Raw genomic sequence first — 19088 nt, 5'->3', positions numbered from 1 at the left:
TAGTTTTGTCTGCACCTCAGTATTGCAGAATTTACCCTCTCAGTATAAACAATTTGTGGATGTATTCTCCAAGGAGGCCGCAGATACATTACCCCCGCATCGAGATTTTGACTGCGCTATTAGGTTGATTCCGGGATCCACACCACCTCGAGGGAGAGTTTATCCCTTATCTGCCGCAGAGACTTGGGCAATGTCCGAATACATCCAGGACAATCTACAGAAAGGGTTTATTCGACAATCCACCTCTCTCGCGGGGGCTGGATTTTTCTTTGTTGGGAAAAAAGATGGGACATTACGCCCTTGCATTGATTTCTGCGGACTCAATGCTATCACCATCAAGGACCGATATACCCTGCCTCTTATTGAGGAATTGTTCGATCGCCTGCAAGGAGCCCGAGTATTCTCCAAATTAGACCTACGAGGAGCCTATAACTTGGTCCAGATTCGGGAAGGGGATGAGTGGAAGATGGCGTTTAACATCAGAGATCGATACTACGAATACCTCGTTATGCCATTCGGGTTAACTAACGCTCCTGCTGTTTTTCAACACTTTATTAATGAGATTTTTAGAGACTTATATATCTGTGTGGTTGTTTATCTTGATGATATTTTGATTTTTTCCAAGGATTTACAGATGCATCGCCAACATGTTACGCAAGTTTTACAATGCTTAAGAGAACATCGATTATATGCCAAGCTAGAGAAATGTATTTTTGAAACAGAATCCTTACCATTTTTGGGATATATTATCTCTAAGCAAGGTTTCCAAATGGACCCGTCCAAAGTGAAATGCATGCAAGAATGGCCTCAACCCAACGGACTACGTGCACTCCAACGGTTTCTTGGATTTGCTAATTACTATCGTCATTTCATCAAGAATTTTTCCAAACTGGCTGCGCCACTTACCACACTTACACGAAAAGGAGTTAATATCAAAACCTGGCCAGTAGAAGTGATAGAAGCATTCCAAGCTCTCAAAGACTCCTTCCTACAGCAACCTTGCCTCTGCCACCCTGATCCTAGACGCCCATTCACGGTGGAGGTTGATGCCTCCATGGAGGGAGTTGGAGCGGTTCTGAGCCAGAACGATGCAGCAGGAACGTCCCATCCATGCTCCTATTTTTCGAAGAAATTTTCACCTGCGGAACACAACTATTCCATTGGCAACAAAGAACTGTTAGTCATCAAACTTGCCTTTGAGGAGTGGCGACAGTGGTTAGAGGGGGCTCAACACCGTATTACAGTTTTTACGGACCATAAAAATCTAATATACCTACAACAAACTCAACGCCTGAACCCACGTCAGGCCCGTTGGGCACTATTCTTTACACGTTTTGATTTCAAGCTAAGATATCAACCAGCAAGTAAGAATGTTAAAGCCGATGCATTGTCTCGATCTTTTGTCAGTGAAGACATGGAAGAGCCTATACAGAATATTATTGACCCAGCCCGCATCATTCTCTCGGCGACTTTCACGGTCCCAGTCGGTAAGACAGTGGTGCCTAGGAGACTCCGCAATAAGGTACTGAAATGGGGGCATGATTCCCAGTTGGCATAGACGAACGCAGGATCTTCTTCAACAACATTATTGGTGGCCTGGGATGCGCAAGGACATTCGTACATATGTAGACTCCTGTCCTGTTTGTGCGCAGCATAAGAATCCTGCAGGGAAACCTTGGGGGCAGTTTACAACCACTTCCGGCGCCAACAAGACCTTGGACACACATCTCCACCGATTTCATTGTCGATCTTCCAGCTTCTGAAGGACATACGATGATATGGGTAGTGGTTGATCGATTTTCTAAGATGGCCCACTTTGCACCTCTACCCGCTCTCCCCTCCGCTCCCTGTCTGGCTCAATTATTTATGTTGCATGTTTTTCGTCTCCATGGAATACCCCAGTACATCACATCTGACCGATAGTCGCCATTCACGGCCCTATACTGGCGGAGCCTCTGCACCAAGTTTCACATTGCGCTAGACTTCACCACCGCCTTTCATCCTCAGGCCAACGGGCAGGCAGAGAGAACTAATCGTGCTCTAAAACAATTCTTGCGCTCCTACGTTAATGCTCGACAGGATGATTGGATGGCCTTGCTGCCCTGGGCGGAATTTTCCCATAATTTTCATACCTGTACCTCGACTGGGGCCTCCCCATTTCAAATTGTTTTTGGTCAACAACCTGCGCCACCGGTGCCGCTACCTCTGCCTGTCTATTCTCCGGCGGCCCAGCTTACCGCAACTCAATTAAAGCAACTTTGGATACATACTCAACAGATGCTACAGAAAGCGGCACATACTGCAAAGAAATTCGCTGATTGACATTGGAGACCAGTACCACGATTTCGTCCAGGAGAAAAGGTGTGGCTCAGTACCAGATATATCCGTTTACGGGTTCCCTCGATGAGATTGGCCCCTCGTTACATCGGCCCTTTTCCTGTGATGAAACAAATAGGTCCCGTGACCTATCAACTACGCCTGCCCGCCACTCTACGTATCCACAATTCCTTTCATGTGTCTCTTTTAAAGCCTGTGCTCCTCAATTGGCCCTCTCGGAAGGTTCCTGTTTCTCCACAACTGAGGGTTGAGGAAGACACTACTTCTCAAGTTCGGGAAGTTCTCGATGTTCGGAAACGAGGTCGTAGATGGGAATATTGTAAACCTGTTCCATTGTAAACCGGTACGATAAGACCTTCGTCTTGAGTATCGGTATAGTAAAAGAATTTAAATAAATAAATAAATAAAATAAATATCTCCTAGCTTGGGAAGGATTTGGGCCAGAAGAGAATTCTTGGGAACCTGCTGCAAACATCCTAGATAAAGATCTTCTTCAGAACTTCCACTCCACTCACCCAGGAAAACCCAAGCCTTCTAGGGGGAGGCCTAAAGGAGGGGGTACTGTTATGGCCACCGGCTGTGGCAAGCCGCAACCGGGGCCAGCCACTCACCAGCGCGATGGGTCGACCCGTCGACGTTGAAGGCTCGGCATTGGCGGGTTCACGGCAGCAGTGCCTGCTGCCCGACCATCATGGCCGCGACATTCCCCTACACGTGTCCTGCTCCTCCCCCGTTGGGTTCCCCTAGGGCCGCGCGCGCGGCAGTAGCTTGAATTAAAGGAGCCACTACAGGAAATTGGGTTGGGCTCCTTCCTGTAAGCTCCATCTCCAGGGGACTATTTAAGGCAAGGTCTGCACCTCAGACCTTGCCTTGGCTTCTTGGCTCCTGTGGTTCGTTGTTCCTGAGATCTGTTCCTGTTCTGCTGATTGTCCTCCCGTGCTCGATTCCTGGACTGGCTGCTGACTTCGTTTGGTTCTTGATCCCTGGACTGGCTGCAGAATATCCTTTGGTTCTCGATTCCTGGACTGGCTGCTGACTTCATTTGGTTCTGGATCCCTGGACTGGCTGCGGAATATCCTTTGGTTCTTGATTCCCGGACTGGCTGTGGAGTATCCTTTGGTTCTTGATCCCTGGACTGGCTGCGGAGTATCCTTTGGTTCCTGATCCCTGGACTGGCTGTGGATTATCCTTTGGCTCTTTACTCCTGGACTTTTATTGCCTACCTGTGTGCGTGAGCCAGAGCGGTTACGACCTGCTCGAGGCGCCAGCTATCTACCCCTCACGACCTGCTGGAGGCGCCAGCTACCTGGACCACATGACCGGCAGGAGGTGCCTGCATCCAGATTTTCCCCTGCAACCTCACAAGATCTTCCAAGTTGGCCTTGCCTTCCGACGTTAGAGACTTGAAGTACTACGTCGGACAGAGGGTCCATTGCCTAAGTCATAACAAGCAAGGAGTTACCTCACTTGTTAATCTGCTCTAACTTGGATCTTTTGTTCCAGACTCTACTCCTGGCATTCGGACGCTCTGAGTATCCGCTCTTCGGGGTCTCTCTCGCGTCTTGGCTATCCACTCCTTGGAGGGCCCTCCTTCCTGGGACTTCTTAACCCGCACCTTGGGTATCTCTGCTGGGACTTCCTTGTGTGAGTACACTCTTCAACTTCTATCAACCTTACTGAAGATTCCACGATGTACCCCGTTCCTCAGGCCACTACCATTCTTCAGTCAGTCTTCGCTAATCTATCTGTACTTCAGGATATCACAATCTCTACAGGATCTGAGACCTGCCGACTCGATCGGAGGCTCTTTAGCCCAGGAGATAGAAGTCTGCCTCTCTGACACGCTGAGGCTTTGGATAACCTCCTGCTAACATATTGCATCTTTGCTTCCTGCTTGCCTGCCTGCCTGCTTGCTTGCCTGCCGGTTCATCTGACTCTCCCTAGAGATTGAGTCAGCTCCCCCCGCGAGACGTTGCCGCCCCTTTCTGACATAATATACGAGTGTGGGGGCTCTAATTTAGACGCTGACTTGATTGGCACCGTGTGCCAGTGGCGCGCTCCAAAGGGGCGCACCTAAGGTGTTCTCCCCCTTAGTGCTCCCCCTTTGTGCCTCCTTCCAGGTGCCTCCTCGATTTTGCAACTCTTGGATTAAGATTTGGACTCTCCCAGCTGACTGTAAGTTGATTTTTGTCTCAGTAATGGAGGAGTTTCCCATTCCTAGCATAATCAGTTCTCGTCAGGAGAAGTCACATAGAAAGGTGAAGCCCTTCATCAACCAGAAATGGACTCTCCTTCCAGTTCGGATCACAGCCAACGCTAAGCTTATAACATTAACTGTTTTATCTTTATCTTTATTTAACGCTCAATCTTTGTCAAAAAAACTTCCTGTGTTATTAGATCATCTAACTGAATGCAAACCGGACATTTGTAGTATTACTGAAACCTGGCTTAAATCCACTGATTCTGTCTTAGTTAATCAATTACCACATGATTTATATGACATCTTTTCCATACCCAGGTCTTCCAACAAAAGAGGAGAGGGTTTAATGTTATTAGCCAATAAGAATCTACATGTAACCCATCAGAATATTAGTATATCTCCTCAATATGAAATAGCGTTTTTCAAGTCTAAACATATCCAAATCTATTTAATTTATGCCCCTCCTGGTCTTTTAGAACATAACTGTTCTCCACTAGTGGAATTGGTGTCCACCACTGCAGATCCCAATGTTCCAACCATTATATTCGTAGACATTAACTTACATGTGGATGAGTTCCCTTTGACCCCCACCTGTGAATTATTATCCAGTCTGGAAGCTTTGGGCTTCTCTCAAAAGATAAAATCCCTGACACACAAAGTCATTCACTCTTTAGATCTCTTGTTCATTAATGATTCTTTTGAAATTAAAGATCCGCCCAGCAGTTTACCAGTTCCTTGATCTGATCATAAGAACATAAGAAATTGCCATGCTGGGTCAGACCAAGGGTCCATCAAGCCCAGCATCCTGTTTCCAACAGAGGCCAAAACCAGGCCACAAGAACCTGGCAATTACCCAAACACTAAGAAGATCCCATGCTACTGATGCAATTAATAGCAGTGGCTATTCCCTAAGTAAAATTGATTAATAGCCATTAATGGACTTCTCCTCCAAGAACTTATCCAAACCTTTTTTGAACCCAGCTACACTAACTGCACTAACCACATCTCCTGGCAACAAATTCCAGAGCTTTATTGTGCGTTGAGTGAAAAAGAATTTTCTCCGATTAATCTTAAATATGCTACTTGCTAACTTCATGGAATGCCCCCTAGTCCTTCTATTATTCGAAAGTGAAAATAACCAAGTCACATCTACTCGTTCAAGACCTCTCATGATCTTAAAGACCTCTATCATATCCCCCCTCAGCCGTCTCTTCTCCAAGCTGAACAGCCCTAATCTCTTCAGCCTTTCCTCATAGGGAAGCTGTTCCATCCCCTTTATCATTTTGGTTGCCCTTCTCTGTACCTTCTCCATCGCAACTATATCTTTTTTGAGATGCGGCGACCAGAATTGTACACAGTATTCAAGGTGTGGTCTCACCATGGAGCGATTATAGAGGCATTATGACATTTTCCGTTCTATTAACCATTCCCTTCCTAAAAATTCCTAACATTCTATTTGCTTTTTTGACTGCTGCAGCACACTGAGCTGACGATTTTAAAGTATTATCCACTATGATGCCTAGATCTTTTTCCTGGGTGGTAGCTCCTAATATGGAACCTATCATCGTGTAACTACAGCAACGGTTATTTTTCCCTATATGCAACACCTTGCACTTGTCCACATTAAATTTCATCTGACATTTGGATGCCCAATCTTCAAGTCTTGCAAGGTCCTCCTGCAATGTATCACAGTCTGCTTTAATCACATCTTTACTATTTTAAATTTCCTCTGCAGAATGGCTTTCATCAAAAATTGAAATAGAATTTCAAAAAAAATCCTGTGAGATAGATGAACTCACCACAATATTACCCGAGGCCCTCATTAGCTTAGATACCTCCTCTATATCAAATGCCATTGATTATACTAGACCTGTCAAAGAGCCTCTGTCCTACTATAAAGAAGTGGATTACTCCTTATGCGAAGCATAAAGCCCCATGGTTCTCAGTGCAACTAAAAACACTTAAACAAGGCCTACATCGCCTTGAAAGATCTTGGCGCAAACTTCGCAATACCACCTCACTGACACAATATGGAGTAGCTTTGCACACATATAGATTGGCCATTAATACCACTAAACGAAATTTCTATTCCAAACAAATTCACAAATTTCAATTTAACTCAAAAATCTTGTTCTCATATGTTTCAGATCTTACCAAATCTAAAATTCCTTTACATTCAGATGACAACCTAAAAGATAAAACTAATGAATTTGCCTCCTTTTTCATAGATAAGATATCTGGTGTTCTAAAAATATTAGCTACCACACCTAAACAAGCCATTTCACTCCCTTCAAAACCCTTCTACTAGCTGGTCCTCCTTCAATACGGTATCATCTATTGAAATCGCGAACAATCTTAAAAAAATGAATCCAGCAGCCCACCCTCAAGATCCAATTTCAGTTAAGTCACTTCAATCGATTCCTGATATAGTCACTCATTCTTTAGAAGAAGGCTCCTTTCCAGATTCACTTAAATGTACGGTTGTCAAACCTATATAAAAAAAAACACAATTAGGTTCAGATAATTTTGCAAACTTCCGGCCAATCTCCATTCTCCCTTTATTAGCAAAGTTGATAGAAAAAGTAGTTAATATACAATTAATAGATTATTTGGATTCTAATCAGTTGCTTTTCCCTTCTCAATTCGGGTTTCGAAAACTGCATAACACAGAAACTCTTCTTACTTCTCTCTCAGATACCATGTTAAGAGGGCTTGACTATGGAAATTCTTACTTCTTAATCTTGCTTGACATTACAGCCACATTTGATACCATCAATTATGATTCAATGATAACTAGATTCCAAGAAATCTGCCTCAAAGATACTACTCTTGCCTGGTTTAAATCATTCTTTACGAAACGATCTTTCAAAGTTAAAATAGGACTGGCAGAATCGGATACAGTTCCCCTTATTTCTGGTGTCCCACAGGGTTCTTCCCTCTCCCCTACATTGTTCAACATTTACATGGCACCACTATGTAAACTCTTGGCAGGTCTAGGACTAGTGTACTACATTTACGTGGACAATGTCCACATTCTTTTACCTATCAAAGATTCAATACATAGTACCCTTAAACTTTGGGATATCTACTTTAGCTTTATTAAACAACTTCTTACCCAAATGTCTCTTGATTTAAATGACTCTAAAACTGAAATTCTGCTCATATTCAATAAAATTACTGAAAAAGTCATATCCATGATTAACTCATGTCTTCCTAGAAGCCAGAGATTTAGGCTGTATTATTGATAGTGAACTCAATTTGAAAGCCTTTATAAGAGCTTCAGTTAAAGAGGGATTTTATAAACTCCAGATTTTGAAGAGACTAAAACCCCTACTTCACAAGAACAATTTTTGGATGGTTCTTCAAGCCTTAATACTGTTGAAGCTTGACTACTGTAATGCATCAATTCGTCCTTTGCAGCTTCTGCAAAATGTGGCGGTACGTCTGCTTACCAACTCCAGGAAATTCAATCATATTAACCCCATATTGGCTGATCTTCACTGGCTGCCAATTCATACCCAAATTCAGTATAAATGTCTAAATTAATTCAAAAAAACGGTTTACGGAGATAATACTGATTGGTTAAATGCTTCTTTGTACATACATACTCCTGCACGCAACTTAAGATCGCTAGGCAAGGCACTTCTTTCAAAACCTTCTCCAAAATCAGCTCACTTAAACTCAGTCAGGGAAAGGGCCTTATCACTGGCTGGCCCAAAACTTTAGAACTCTTTCCCAATTGATATACAACAAGAAGCCAATTTACAATCCTTCAAAAAAATGTTAAAAACATGGTTGTATGAGGATGCCTATCTCCAGCCAGGTTAATCCATTGCGCACTGACTCTCCCATTATAATTACTTTTATAGTTATGATAAGTATTTTTACTTTTTAGGTATTCATTATGTTTTTGATAAACAAAGAATGTATTTTATTATGTTTTGTTGTGTTCCGCGGCCGCAGATGGCCGCGGCCATGATCCCCTACCTCACCCGCGATGGCGGGGCCGCCGCAGCAGCATCTGGGGGCCTTGGGAGTCCGGCCCCAGTCTCCCCTGAACACCGGCGTGGACCTCCGCAGGGACTGCCGGGCTGAGAGGCGTCCCTGCTCCTCCCTGGCGGCGTTGGGCCGCTTTGCTCCGCAGCCAGGAATCCAAGATGGCCACCATGGTCTTAGGCACGAGGCCGCGCCTCCTTTCAGAATTTAAAGGGACCTTGTTCCGTAAATTGACTACACCTGCTCCAAATGGGCTAGGCACAGGGGTAGTATAAAAGAAGACTTCCTCCGCTCACTCTTCGACTTGGCAACTTCGTTGTTCGAGTCTACTTGCTTCGGTGAGTTTTCTGGTGCTTCAGATCCTTGATTCCTGGTTCCTGTTTCTTCTCGGTGTGTGACTGGTTCCTGTTTCTTCTCGGTGTGTGACTTTGGATTGGCAAGCGGTGATTCTTTGGTGTGTGACTTTGGACTGGCAAGTGGTGATCCCTCTGTGTGTGATGGACTGGTAAGTGATGACCCTCTGGTACTCGACCTTGGGCTTCTTCTGGACCATCATCTCCAAGGGCCCCACCTACGTTCCAGCGGCCCAGGTCCCTACAGGCTCCTCCCGGGGGGACCATGGGCTTCCAGTGGCAAAGCTCCAGTTGGCCCTTGCACCGACCTCACGACTCCTCGACCTCTCAAAGGTCCACCTAAGTCCCAGTGGCTCAGGTCCCTATGGGCTCCTCCCGGGGGGACCGCGGGCTTCCAGTGGTGAAGACCCAGTTGGCTTCTCCAACATCACGATTCTTTGCTTTCTCCACGATCGCCTCAGTCTTCAGTGCCGAGGGTCAGCCAGTCCCATCTTCTGTTCCGCCTCGCCACCCGAACGGGGAACCTAAGGACCCACCTCCAAAAGTGATACCATCCTCCCGTCAGTCCAAGGGTTCACAAGCCTGATCATAACATGTTTTATACTTAGCTGTTAGCGGTCTTAATTTTATGGGCAATCTATTATCTTTTTTAAAGTTTAATATTTTTAACATTTTATTTTATGTTTTAGCAAAGTAATATTATAGCTTTTAGTTTAATTAACATAACAAGTTTTATTGGACCAGGATTAATACTTGGTCCTCAGCTACAATGTAAACCGACGTGAAGTGAATACAAATGTTCAGTATATAAAAATGTTCAATAAATGTTAAATAAAATAAATAAAAAATATCACCGACCTCTGTCTTCTAGCTCAGCTTCCACGGCATACCCCGCACTGCGGGCCACTACCAGATCTGTGCTCAAAGATATCTACATCAGTCTAGAGGAATCCCCAGGTGTATCCCGTGCCTCAGGTTACTACAGGACTTTTGTATCTACATCATCATCCTGACTACAGCATTTACTTAAAGTCTGTGTTTTATTACATTTCCCGCTCCTCAGGTTATGTACATTATTCTCTCCTTAATAAAGTCTCTCTCATAGCTGTGTCTTCCTAAATCAGTGCTGCATGCACTTTTTGCTTCAGCCTACCTATTTCCCAGATGTGGTATCAAAAACTACATATATTCTTTCTTTGCTAGAAGGAAAAGCCCTGACCTGGGCTTCACCTCTTTGGGAATGTAATGACCCCCATACTACAGGACATGGCAGGATTTCTCACACTTTTTCGTTCATTATTTGACATTCCCACCCGCAAGACCATCGCTGCATCCATTCTCCTACACTTACAACAAGGTACTAAACCTTTGACTGATTATGTTACTGAGTTTAAAACTTTGTCCTCGGAGCTACACTCGGACCTGGGTTGTCTATGGACCACCTTCCTAGAGGGTCTCAAGCCCCGCATCAAAGACGAACTAGCGGCACGTGATCTTCCCAGTACCTTAGACACTCTCATCAATCTCATTGGATGAATCAATCAATGCCTGCTTGCTCATAGGAGGTAAAGAGTTCTAGGAAAGTACCCGCAGGAGGTTCCCAACTTCACCCAATGCCAGTTACTCCAAGCACTAAATCTACTGCAAAGAGGAAGAGCCAATACAACTAGGATGAAGCCATCTTACGTCAAAAGAGAGAAGCTATCGAAAGAGACTTGGCCTCTGCATGTACTGCGGACAACCAGGCCACGCAATACCTTCTTGTCCCATCTGTCCAGGAAACTTGCAGACCTAGGATCTTCCAGAGGACTCTTCCTAGGTCTCACTTCTCCATCTCCTCCCCTGACACTCCCAGTCTCTATCATCTCAGAGGCCCTTAAATTCCACACGCTAGCCTCGTAGATTCTGGGGCAGGCGGAAATTTCATACTCCGTCAACTCGTAGAGCACCTGCGAATCCCAACAGTTCGGACACCCACTCCACTATTACTGTCATCCATACACGGCAAGCCTCTACCTGGTGAGATCTCTTTTACTACTCAGCTGCTTCGCCTCCGCACTGGATCTCTGCATTCGGAGACTATCACATTTTTAGTCCTGGACAAGGTCATCCATCCGGTGGTACTTGGGATACCATGGCTTCAAACTCACTCTCCGTAGTTCAATTGGGCTACCATGGAACTTTCTCAGTGGGGAAAAGCCTGCCATGGAAGATGCCTAGAGGCAGTAACTCCCATGTCTTGCCTGACTACTACCATCTCTCTTCCAGGCCTACCTCCACAGTACCAGTCCTACCAGGATGTGTTTTCTAAACAAGCGGCAGATGTTTACCACCTCACCGGTCTTTTGACTGTGCCATCAACTTAGTACCGAGCTCCGAACCTCCTAAAGGCCCGCTTTCTCTATCCAAGGCAAAGGCAATGTCTACTTACATCCTGGAGAAAGGGTTCATAAGGCCTTCAAAGTCTCCGGCCGGAGACAGATTCTTTTTCATGGGCAAGAAAGACGGATCCCTTCGCCCATGTATAGACTACCGGGGATTGAACAAGATCACCATGAAGGACCGTTACCCACTACCGTTGATCTCCAAACTTTTTGATTGGCTCCAAGGAGCCAGAATATTTACAAAGCTGGACCTCAGAGGAGCATATAATCTTGTTTAGATATGCCAGGGCGATGAATGGAAAACAGCTTTCAATACCCACGAAGGCCATTTTGAATAATTGGTCATGCCCTTTGGCCTTTGTAACGCCCAGGCAGTATTCCAAAACATGATGAATGAAATCTTCAGAGACATGTTGTATGATTGCGTAGTGGTATATTTGGACAATATACTAGTCTTCTCGAAGGATCTTCAGTCATCATGTGGACATTTCCAAGGTGCTTCAGAGACTTAGAGATAACCATCTACACGCCAAACTAGAAAAGTGTGCCTTCCACCGGGAGTCAGTCCCCTTCTTAGGATACGTCATGTCCAGTCTCTCTCACAGCTGTGTCCTATGTTGCTGAAACCACGCCTACTGACGGTGAGGCCCACAGGGCTCCTCTCTGTGGGTGGAGACGCCTCTCACCTCAGCCCGGGGTTTACTAATTCTTCAAAGCCATAACAATACCTTTTTCATTGTAGGAGCCTTTCTGGACTACTGGGCTTCTCCTAAGGGCACAGGGAACCTTGAGATCGGGGTGCCCAAGGATAGCGAAGACCTGTGCATCCTTGATTGTGACCCATTGCAATGGCAACTCCAGTGGTATTTCATTTTCTGGGACCAGAAGTTATTGTTTTGTGAAGATCTGCTTCTTCCAGCTTTGGAATCCCTCCCAAATGAGTTCTAAATCTACTGCAAAGTAATGAACCAAGTAACTGTGAATAAAGAGCTTCTAAAGAACTCTGAGGACCACCATCATGGCTCTTCACCCTGGGGAGAGAGAATTTAAATTATCTGTGCGGTGACAGAATAGTTATATTGTCACCAGTTTGGAAAAGGTTTTCTGTCTAGTCTAGGGATTCCTTGCCCACCTGGGAAATCTATTTTTCTTCCTCTTGGAGGGTTAAAGTTCCCTTTCCTGGTTTAAGATATTCCTGCACATATAGAGAAAAGAAATTGTGAAAATAATTACATCTGAGAAATCTGTGATGCTATAATTCAACAGTTAATTAAACAGTAAAGATTTTATTTTTGGATACTAACTCGGTAATTCCAGAGCATTTCTTTGGCACTTCTGCACTCAGCACGAGGACAAGTCTCCTCTTCCAAGGGAACACCGAGGAAAAAGATCTGTGTATAAAGGATACCCCTGCTATTCTGGGCTTTAAAAAATAGAACAATAGAACTACCATCAACAAAGGATCCCAAGCCTGGGGAAAGGGGAAAATGTTAGAGCTAGCCAGGAATAAATCCAGCCTGGAGCCAGCAATGAAAACCTCTATGGTCTCACCAGAGTAGGGTTAGATATAGTTAAAATCTGATGTTTTATTGTATATTGCTTAAGATGCATATTCACACTAAATGTATGTGTTTCAATGCACATGCAAAAAATAATGCAAGTTTTTATCTGTTTCAAAGTGTTTGATTATTTTCAATAATTTATTTATTTATTTATTTATTAGCTTTTACATATCGACATTTGTGGGTACATTATGCCGGTTTATAATATAAGTGAAGGAGGAAATTACAAAAACCCAGGGTGGGGGGAGAGGGAGCAGGTAGGAAGACAGAAGGGACGAGAGAAGAGGGAAAAGCAGGAAGAGGAGAAAAGGAACAGGAGCTGATGGAAAACAACAGAAAAACATAATAAGTGGCATTGCAAATTATACACTCAGTAAGGGACTGTGTATAACCTTATACACTGTGGATAACCTTATATAAATTATACACTCCAAAAAATATTATATACAATAATAACAAAAAGTATTATATACAGTAATATACATTATCTTTAACTAGTACATACAGGAGACACTATATATGACATTACAAATTATGCATTCAGAAAGGCAACTATATATATACTAGCAGGGTTGCTATAGGGAAAAGTAAGGTTTAAAGGATAGCAGAGGGGGGTAAAATAAAAGGGGTATAAAAGGGTTATGATGAAAGGGTATAAAGAAGGACAGGGGAAAGGGGTATAAATGGGGGTAAATAAGGAGGTGAAGAGAAATTGGAGACAAAACAGAGTATAATTAAAGGAATAAAGGAGAAGGCTATGAGTACATTAATGACAAGGGCTCTTTCTCTGAAAGAGTAGAGGGAGCAAGGGGACTACGTAGGATCCGGATCAGGGTAGGCCATTTTAAAGAGCCATGTTTTAACCCCTGTTTTGAATTTCCAGAGGAAGGGGCCTGCAATGGATAGGGCTCTTTCTCTGGTGGAGGTGTGGTGAGCACATTTAAGGGAAGGGGTGTTCCTGAAAGTGCGGTTCTAATAGGACGATTGGAGGAGCGGAATCGAAGAGCATCCTCAAGCCAGGAGTGATTGTGGTTGTACAGGGAGTTGTGAATAATGGTGAGGGGTTTGTATCTGATGCGGGAGGAGATGGGAAACCAATGGAGTTCCTTAAAAATAGGGGTGATGTGGTCGGATTTGCGTGTATTTGTAAGGATTCTTGCCATAGCATTCTGTAACATTTGCAGGGGTCTAATAGTAGAGTAGGGAAGGCCTAGAAGTAAGGAGTTGCAGTAATCCATTTTTGATAACATTGTTGCTTGAAGACTGTGCGGAAGTCTACAGAATGGAGTAGAGGTTTAAGTTTTTTGAGGATATGGAGCTTGAAAAATCCTCCCTTTATGATTGTGTTAATGTGGCTTTTGAAGTTTAGTTGGTGGTCTAGGGAGACACCGAGATCTCGCACGAAGTAGGGAAAAGCATTTAAGGGAAGGGTGAGGTCACTAGCAGATGGTGGCATCCGGTCAGGATGATTTGAAATGATGAGGAGTTCAGTTTTGGAGGAGTTTAAAGCAAGGTGGAGGTTAGAGAGTTAATGGAGACAAGGCAAGTTTCCCAAAACTTAAGAGATTTGGTGAGGATGAAGATTTGGACATCGTCTGCATATAAGAAAAACTTAAGACCAAGGTCGGAGAGGAGGTGGCAGAGCGGTAACAGGTATATATTAAAGAGCGTGGAGGATAGTGAAGAGCCGTGTGGCATGCCTTGGGTAAGGGGGATGTGTGATGATTCAGAATTTGCAATTTTTACAGCGTAGCCTCTATTATTGAGGTAGGAAGAGAACCAGTGGATGGCTGTGCCTGAGATGCCAATCTCAGTAAGGCGGGTGAGGAGGATTTTGTGACTGATAGTATCGAAGGCAGATGAAATGTCAAGAAAGGGCAAGGATAAAGGATTGTCCGTGGTCCATGCCCTTGAGGAGAGTGTCAGTCAGTGAAAGTAATAGGCTTTCCATGTTACGAGACTTCCGGAAGCCAAATTGAGAGGGGTGGAGAATATTATGGTCTTCCAGATAGTCAGAGAGCTGTGAATTGGCTATATTTTCCATAATTTTAGATATGAAGGGAAGGTTAGAGATAGGACGGTAGTTTGAACTGTTGGTGGGGTCAAGGGTAGGTTTTTTGAGAAGAGGCTTGACAACAACAAGTTTGAGGGGGTCTGGGACTTTGCCATGGGAGAGGGAGCAGTTGATTATGTCGGATAGGGGTTTTGCGATGATGGAGGGAATGGAAAGGAGTGCTTTAGTGGGGATAGTGTCAAAGGTGTGTGTAGCAGGTTTGATTTTTTTTAAAATGGATTCGATTTCCTTGGTGGAGGTTAAGTCGAGAAACTCGAATTTGAGGTTGGGATTTTTGGGGAGCGGATTGGCTGGAGAGGGGTTGGAAGGGAAGCATAGGAGGAGGTTTGATATTTTATTTTTGAAATAGAGGGAGAGTTCTTTGCATTTGCTATTGTCTTGTTCATCTGTGGCGGGGGGGGGGGGGGGGGGTAGATTTAGTGAGCTCTGCCACATACGAGAATAAAGCATTTGCGTTGAATTGGTAATTATGGATTTTTGCAGAGTAATAATCGTGCTTAGTTTGGAGGGTAGAGAGTCTGTAGGTGTGTAGTGTAGATTTGTAAATAGCTACTTGCTTAGGGGTAGGGTTTTTGCACCAGGTTCTTTCTTTACTTCTAAGGTCAATTTTTAGATTTTTTAGGTGTACCAGGGTTTTTTTGCTGACTGAGAGTGGTGTATTTCTTTATTGATGATCGGGCAAATTTCATTGGCTATGGTAGTGGTGAGCTTGTTCCAGGAGGAAAGGGCAGCATTGGGGTTGGTGTGGTCTAGGTTTTCGGTAAAATTCTGGAAAGCAGAGATTAGGTCTTCCGTGGTGCATGGTTTGTGAAAGGAGATTTTGTTACTATGTGTGGGGGTGGTAGAGGAGGGCAATTTTATGAAGAGGAGTACATTGATAAGAGAGTGGTCTGACCATGGGACAGGGATATTGTCAGGTGAGTGGGGAGAGTGTATACAGGAGTTGACGAAGATAAGGTCAAGGATATAACCTGCTTTATGTGTGGGGGAGGTGATAAGTTGTCTGAAACCAAGGGCAAGAAGGGAGTTAAGGAAGATATCACAGGATGAGGTGATGGGGATGGCATCCACATGGAGGTTGAAGTCTCCTAGTATTACAGCAGTGGTGTCAATATTGAGATTGTCAGTAATAAATTCAATGAGTGGGGATGGGTCGTGTTCCAGTAGGCTGAGGGGGGCATATATGAGGTAGATTTGTAATTATTTGGATTTAGGAAGGCCTATTTCAAATGTGTGGCCTATTTGTGGCCTATTTCAAATTTGTTTAGTAGTTTGAGTTTGAGGTGTTTTTTAGTGGCAAGGAGGAGGCCACCACCTTTAGGTCTTGGGATGGAAAAAATGTCGTAGGCATGTGTGGGCAGCTGGTTTATGAAAACATGGTCAGTGCTTTTAAGCCAAGACTCTGTGATGGTGCAGATCATGAAGTTTTGGAGCTTTTTTTTTAGGAGAGATTGGGTGCAGATCATGGAGTATTGGAGCTTTTTTTAGGAGAGATTGGTCATTGAAAAGAGATATAGCTAGTGTGGTGAGGCGCAGAAACTGTGTAAGTGGTGACATCATTATTGGTAGCAGTGATTTGTGCTGAGCAAGGGGGCAGAGGGAAAAGGGTACGGGATGTCTGTGGGAGGGGCGATATATGCGGGGGATGGTGAGCATGTTCAAAAGGGGCCACTACAAAGGGAAAAAAAGGGGGGGAAGAAAAATGAAATGAAGTAGCGGGAACACTAATGGGCAACACTAAGAGGCGCAACAAGGGGCAAGCTCCTTGGTCGCGCTCCTTAGGCGCGTGACGCAGGCGCACGTCGCCTGTGTGAGAGTGAGAGATTTAAATGCAGAGATCCTGTTGCTTGTCTGACGTGTTCCAGCGGGGGAGGGGTTAGCAGCCTCGTGGTGGAGGGGAGGAGTATTCTGATTTTAAGTTCATTAATGCAGTGGTCTCACCTGGAAAAATGTTCTCCAACATTGGTATTACCTTATTCTTCTCTGCGATGTATTATCATGTGTCTGTGAAGGCTTATTCTTATATTTAATTTCTGACTGATTTCACCAAAGTAGCTTCCCTCTTCACATTTTCTGCAATGGATAATACACATTGCGTTCATAGAGGAACATGAATGTGATCCCACTGTGACTGTAATAAGGTTTTTCTAGTGAAGCCAGGGCAAATAATTATTTCAGAAAGTATGCATGGGGATTGCAGTATGGGCAGACATTTTTTGTTTTTTACTCTTAGATCATGAAGACATCCTGGCCCAAGCATGGACAGTACAGTTTTGCCGCCTTTTCTAAATAGAAGATTGACATCACCCAAGCAGCTCTGCATGTTGAAGAAGGGCTAATGAGGTTTATTCATATAGAAATGAGGCAGCTAATGTGTTGCACAGCTCAGAGCTGTGCTGGCCTGAAATGCCTCATTATGCACTTATTATTACCAATTTCCCCATGGCTTGGCCTTTTGAACAGCCCCTACTCCAGCTGTGAATAGTAAATATTTATATTTGCCTCTCTGTGCTTTCTAGTGGTGAAGTGGGTGAATGGATTCCATTCTTGTTTTAGTTATTAAAGTGTGATTCAGACACCATTCGTTTCTAATGTGAGAACTAAAGATCTTCATATTTTTCTCATCAGTTATTTTTTGTCCTCTAGTGTTCTGGCAGTTCATGGTTTTTGACTCTTGAGTTTCTAAGCCCTGTCTGCCATGTGAGAATGGATGTGACTGCAAAATAAGTGCAAATTAGGTGGGTCAAGAGAGTGAAGTCAGTGAAGACCTCTGGGATGAGGGGAAGTCAAGTGCAAAGCAGTACAATTTAATGTATTATGGAAACAGATTTAAGCAGCATGACTGGGGAAGAGAGTTTCAGAGGGTCATAGAAGACTAGAATACTGATAACCATAGGGAAAACCTCAACTTACTCCAGTACATTATGTCTAAAGGTGCTTCCAGAACCTGTTTAAAGTACAGCCCCTATTTAACTTTTTCCTCCCATAAGTCTGAAACTCATTCTATTTGAGTCTCAAATGCCTTTGCTTAAAGCATGCTTGAAACTCTAGTGAAAATGCATTTCACATGAAGGCTGGACTACTGTACTTGGGGAGAACAGTTTTCAAAATTTACTCAGATAAATATTGGCTGTTTGAAAACTGCCCAAGCCTTACCCAGGTAAAAGGTATGCAAGAAGGATACATAGCATGACTCCTTTTTCTTAACTCTTTATTTATGAATTCCAACATTATCATACAAGCAAAAAACTTGCAATAAATGAACAATCATTAGTAAAAGGAAAAAAAGGCCACTATGGTTTTAGAAGTAGCTAAAAAAGTAAGAGAGAACAAGTTAGCATTCATAAACTAGAAGAGATCGCAGGAAGAGGAAGACAGGTGATAATATCTGGAAAAATTAAGAGAACCTGAGAAAGAAATCAGGAATACAAAAATTCAAATAGAAGAAAATATGGCAAAGTCGGTAAAACAGGGGGACAAGATTTTTTTTTTTTTGACATGTTAGAGATAACAGGAAGTACAAAAGTGGTATTGTGAGACTCGAAGGTGAAGAGGAGGAATATGGAGAGGCCGATGAGGAAAAAGCAAAATTACTTAATAACTATTTCTGTTCGGTGTTCACAGTAGAAGGGCCTGGAGCAGGACCATATAAAATGAAAACAAATAAGATTGGAAGTGAGGTAAACTTTAATTGATTTTCAGAAAAATGTGTTCATGAGGATCTAACTAAACATAGAGGGGTGGATTTTAAATGCCCTGCGTGCGTAAATCCGGGCGGAGGAGGGGGGGATGGTACTAGCTGTGTGCCTCTGTGATCAGTCTTTCGACTGGTACTTTTCAACATTTTTATGAGCAACATAACTGAAGGATTGTCAGGAAACCTTTGTCTTTTTGTTGATGATACTAAAATCTGAAACAGGGTGGATACCCAGAAATATGTGGAAAACATGAGGAAGGATCTAGCACAGCATGAGGAATGGTCTGAGATCTGGCAACTAAGACTTAATGCTAAAATAATGCAAAGTAATGCATTTAGGATTACAGTAGCTCCTACCACTCCCGGAAGTTTCCAGTTTCCTTCTGATAGAGTTGATAAAGGAGTATTCCAATAGAAAACTCCTGACACATGCATTTGGTGACTTATGCAACTACTGAAAATGGGACTCTCTATGTACTGAGTTT

Source organism: Rhinatrema bivittatum, chromosome 2 (assembly GCF_901001135.1).
Source record: "Rhinatrema bivittatum chromosome 2, aRhiBiv1.1, whole genome shotgun sequence".
Classification (NCBI taxonomy): domain Eukaryota; kingdom Metazoa; phylum Chordata; class Amphibia; order Gymnophiona; family Rhinatrematidae; genus Rhinatrema; species Rhinatrema bivittatum.
The sequence above is the reverse complement of the archived record's forward strand: the minus strand, read 5'-3'. Positions refer to the sequence as shown.